The sequence below is a fragment of the Marmota marmota genome, unplaced genomic scaffold, assembly GCF_001458135.2.
Source record: "Marmota marmota marmota unplaced genomic scaffold, marMar, whole genome shotgun sequence".
NCBI lineage: Eukaryota > Metazoa > Chordata > Mammalia > Rodentia > Sciuridae > Marmota > Marmota marmota.
The window spans coordinates 43,693,530-43,699,178 of NW_026000093.1; positions in this window are offsets into that span (position 1 = coordinate 43,693,530).

Sequence of the window (5,649 nt, forward strand, 5' to 3'; positions counted from 1 at the left end):
AAGCTCAAGATCAAAAACTTTACATCGTGTACAACCATAGAAAAAATGTAAAGTTGTGCTGCAATTGTGTACCATGAATCAAAATGCATTCTGCTGCCATATAGACCTAATTAAAATAAATAAATTAATTTTAAAAAGAAGATTAAAAACTTATGCCTTGGACAAGTCACAGCCTTTTGGAAGCTCAGAAAAGTCACCTAGAAAATGGTGGTTCCTCAGTGGGCGACGGTGAGGATCCAATGAAATGTCAAAAGAGTTTCATAAACATTGAAACACTGAATGGGTATAGGCCTTTTTACTAGAATATTCATTAGGCACAAGCCTGAAACATGGAGTGGAACAGGACAGCAGAGTTCTCATACTCAAAAAGAGTCAGTGCTGAATTATAACACTTAGAAAATTGGGCCCAACTCTAATCCTCCTTACAATGAATAAGAGTGTTCCTTCCCGCCCAAGGGTTCTCTTCCTTCCTCGTGGTCTAATACCCATAATATCTGACCATATTTGTGAATGCAATGCAAATATATGGCAAAATAAAATTACAGGTCTGGCAAAATGAGGTATTTCATGAGGTCAATGAAAGTGATGTTGAAAGCTGCATAATTCAGGAACCCTCACCACTGACCAAGAAGTACAGGCAAAAGTAGCCGGCACCCGAATAAAGAGAGTAAGGTTAGAGATGCTTCCAAGAAAATTACTTCAATGGCAAGGCTTTGGGGGAAGAAATGATATAAACTCAAGTGTTTTGTAAAAAAAAATTGATCCTATTTGGATTGTGTTATAAAAATTAAATGTGAAGAATTTAGTACCAGGCAATCGTATAATTTTGGGGGGAATTTTCCACACATTAAAAAAAAAACAGTTTTATTCATTCTTTAAGAATCTGCTGACAGTTGATATTTATGACCTAAGTTTTGCTCAACATTACATAAAACATATTTTTATAGTTTTTAGTATGATTTTTCTAAGCAAAAATCAAACAAACCTATTGTTTGTTGTCCTTATGTGCTTTTTGGTGTTTTTGTGTTGTGTTTATTTGTTTGGTCGGTTGTTGTTTGTTTTACTATTTACCATGATCTTTTTTTGGTTAATGTTATAAGTGGATTCACTTTCAAGTGGTTGCTTATTTTTTTCTGATATCAAGCATTCTCAGATAATGAGGCCCTTTCATAATTATTGAATTATTATTGCTAATTTTATTATTTCCCAGTCTCCTTCTATGAAAATGGTGTTGACAGCCTTGTCAAGCCCAGGAGAGGGAAACAAATGTGCTTCCAAGCCTTTTGGAAATGAGAAGGCCCAGGAAGCTTGGAAACAATGCAGATAGGAGAAAGCCCAATTTAGGCGCCAGGGCTGATGCCGGTATCCCAGGCCAGGTGCAGACTGTGCTGGAGAGAAGCTGGCAGAAATTGATATGCCGGACATATACCTCCTTGATCTCCACATCCTGTAACCCACCATGATGGCCGTGTGCTCACCCTCATCCTATCCAATGGCTCCAACTGTCCTCTCCCCTCTGCCAGTGTTGGTACTTTGTCCCTCCAGGTCCTGGACCACACCATTCAGAGAAAATATGCAGCTAAAAGATCTCAGGGTGCTTCCAGGCAGACCTGGGTTTGAATCATAATTCTGCCCTCTTACTTGTTGTGTGATTGCAGGTAAGTAAGTGCCTCCCACTGTCTAAGCATCAAATTTTCCCTTCTGTAAAATGGGGAAGGATTTACTATAATAGATCTACCTCATGGGACTTGGGGTACGTGTGTCTTAGGTTAGACTCACAGAAGCAACCCCTAAGAGACGGATTCATATGGACTCAATTAATCTTGGTTATGCTCCCACTAAGAGAATTAGCAGGGCAGGTAGGAAGGAGGTACAGCCAAGTAATAGGCAGGTTCCCAGCCTCATACCACAGGGCATTCTGAAAGATCAGTTACTCCCCAGGTGGTCCCAACTGAAGCAAGGGAGCTGGACTGTAAAAATCCTGCACTTGTCACTCATGAGGTTGGCCCAGGAACTCTGGCTCTCTTCACGGTGGGCAGAGGCTCCAGGAGCCCTCAGGCAGGGTCACAGGTGTGAGCCATTGGGAGTGTTGTCACGGTAAGGGACCCAAGAATCTGGGCAGAGCATGAAGGGTCTCTGATCCAGCACCAGTTAAAGTAGATCATTTATGTCAAAACCTAGCACAGTGCCTGGTGCAGAGGGGGCTCAGCACATGATCCCTGCTAGCTTTTGTTGTTGCTGGAATTATTAAAACTACAATTAATCATTTTCTTAAGCACTTTATATCGGGGAACCTGCACTATGGGCTACAGATGAGGAGCTGGTGGTCAAAGCCTCCATGTGGGTAAATAGTACATTCTAATAGGAAGAAAGAAGGGGCACTAACATTTATTGAACGCCTACTGTTCAAATGTCAGGCTCTGTGCTGAGCACTTCACATGAGCTGTCTCATCTAATCCTTCTAACTGCCCCATGAGGTAGGTTATTATTGTCATCTTTATAGCTAAAGAAACTGGTCCAGAAAATAAAAATACACTGCCTATTGTCACACAGCTAAAAAAGCAATCGAGACAGAATTCAGATACATTATAACCAGGTTCCAAAGCAATATTCTTTCTACCTAAGCTTCAGAGGCTGCCCCTAAGAGAGATGACAGAGCCTGTCTGTTGTCTGCCCAATATATTCTGAGCAGCAAAGTACACTAAAATAATACATATCTCAGCTTCCCTTTCAACTCAGATTTTACCAATATAATTAAATTATCTGGTGGGGCTCCTTTAAATAAAATGGATTCCATCAGGTGGTATTATTTTTGTCCTACTTCCTTCATTCTTCTGCTTAGAACATAGATGTAATGGCTGGTACTCCAGAAACCATCTTGGGCCATGGAAGCCAGAGACCTATAGATGAGCTCTGAACTTATCTAGGAATCAGTGTTGTCATATATAACAAATTAAAATTTAAAAAATACATTCACAATTTATGCAACCATTACCACCATCCCTTTAGAATCATCCTTTAGAATCACCCTTTTCAATCATCCCAGACAGAAATTCCACACCCATTAAATTCCCAATAAGCCCCTTGACTCCGCCCATTGTTTTCCTTTCTGCCTCTATGAATCGACTTTTCTAGGTCTCTTTCGTAAGATGGAATCATACAATATTTGTCCATTATTTCACTTAACAGAATGTCTACAAGGTTCATCCATGTTGTAGGATATTTCAGAATTTCCTTTTTCAGGCTAAATAACATGCCACTATATGAGTATTTCACATTTTGCTGACCCACTTATCTTTTGATACCCTTGGGTTGCTTCCACCTTTGGTGATTGTGACTAATGCCGCTAAGGACACTGGTGTACAAGTATCTGTTTCAGTCCCTACTTTTGATTCTTTGGGGTACATATGCTAAAGTAGAGTAGCTGGATTGCATGGTGCTTCACGTTTAACTTTTTGAGATTCCATTTCCATAGTGGTGGTACATTCCCACGAGCAAAGCACAAGGGTTCTGATTTTTCCACATCTTCCCAGCACGTGTTCTTTTCTGCTTTTTGTGGTGGTGGCTGTAAATAGCCATCCAGCCAGGAGTGTGTTTATATTTTTTTAAAGTTGGTCTTTTCTTGGTCACAAATATCAGCAAGAACAAATTCCCAGATTACCCTCTAATTGTTAAAAATAGTCACTGTTTGACTTTGACCAAGTGGTGCACATGATGAAGATTCAGCATGCGTGGTGATTCAGAGCCACAGAAAGCTGACAGATATTTAATAATGTAAATGGGCACGATTGGGCATAAGAGTGGGCACAAATTGTAAGTGGTTCCCATAAAAGAGAGTACTTGGGCAAATTCTATATAATCAAAGTAAACCAAGTTTTCCTCTTTAAAAAAAACGATTTATTTTATATGAGAGAAAATAAACCTCTCTGTTACCTAAGCCATTGTGCAGCTGGACCTAATCCTAACAGGCACAGATTGGATGACATTTATGAACTTTACTATCTTGAATCAAAGTCAACTACCCACATGCCCCAGGCTCTCTGTCCTGGAAAAATGTTGATGCATCTCCATGCTACAAGGATGAACCATTAAGTCCTAACTTGTTGCTTTCTAATCATCAACAGATGATGTCACATAAACTATGAGCAGTCTGATGTTCAAGAATTTCCAGAGCAGGTACAATTTATTACTTTTTGAAACCAGGGAGACAGGGGCACCTGCTAAGAGACAAAGTCCTGATCTGACAGGGTTCTCTGAGACCCTGGAGTCACTACCCCCAGCACCTGGACTTCGGTGCCTCCCTGGATGTCACCCATGGAAGCAGCATTCAGTTTCTCCTCAGGGAAGCAGCAGCGTTTTGCCCTGTACCTTGCAGGCTCCTGACTCCCCACTACACAGCCGATGGTTTCCTGACTGCAGTTCCAGAATTGGTGAATGACTGAAAGCCTGATGAGGACTTCAATCTATATCCTGTCATTTGCAGGAAGAGTTGACCAGAAGCTTCAGTCAATGTGGTATCTCCCCAGTCCAAAGCACAGCAGAGGGCTTACATAATCAAGGATGATTTGTCAAAGCAAATTTCACATGCAACTTGATTCTATCACCTTGGGGACTATCTGGCAGAATAAATAATCACCATACACATTTTGTTAGCTAAGCCTCGTTAGAGATGGATTTTTGGAAATGGCATCCTGAAGGCTGCTTATCTCTCAATGCTCTTTTTAAGCATGGTAAGCTTTCCAGATTGGCTTTTCTGAAAAATCAGACTGTTGCCATGGCCAGGTGCAACCCGTCATGGTTACTGGCACTGTGGGAGCCAAAGGTAGGAATATGAAGACCCGAGCTCACCTTCAGAACTTGCATCTTCAAGTGCTGGAAGAAAGCTGTTTCTCTGCAGAGTGAAAGCTTCCTGGGAACCCCGTCAGAGAAGTCTCTGGATTCAACATCACAAGACCCAGCTTCAACACCCCCTGTATTTCTATTTCTTTCTTCCATATCATTCTTGCCTCCTCTACTCTTCAGGATGTGTTTGATCGATCCTGCTGGAACCACTAGAGTACAGCAAAAGGAACTGGTTGGAAAATAACTCTACCCTCAATAACCGAACCGAGTCACAAGATGGCAGATGGTCTCCAAGCAGGCTCTGACAGGGGCCCCCTCTTGCTGAGGGGCCCTCTGCTCTTCCCTACTACTTGAGGGCAGGGACTAGTTACTGGGCTTTCTACTCCCTAGACACAGTATAGCCCCTGTTACACAGTAGGTGCTCAATACACAAATTCAAAAGAATTTGATGGGCACATCCTCCAATGATCTTGGGCTTCTTGTAACTGTGAATAGCTTCTCTACAGTGAAACTACTTTCCAGGCCCTATCATACATTCTCCTCATCTATATTCAAAGTTTCAAGGCAGGAGCCTTCTGACTAGCATCAGCAAAAGGCCACAGGCAGGATGGATACTACCAGTAATTCCAGCACAAAGCAACGGAACCTGATTGTCTGGTTGGGGATGTTATACATGAGAAAATAAAGACACGGGTTACCTGATTCAAGGTTTCATATGGTACTCAAACATACAGTTTGTCATTCTTTGTGAAAATCTGAATTTATCATGAGGCAAAAGATTAAGAAATGACAACTCTTCTCAAAAAA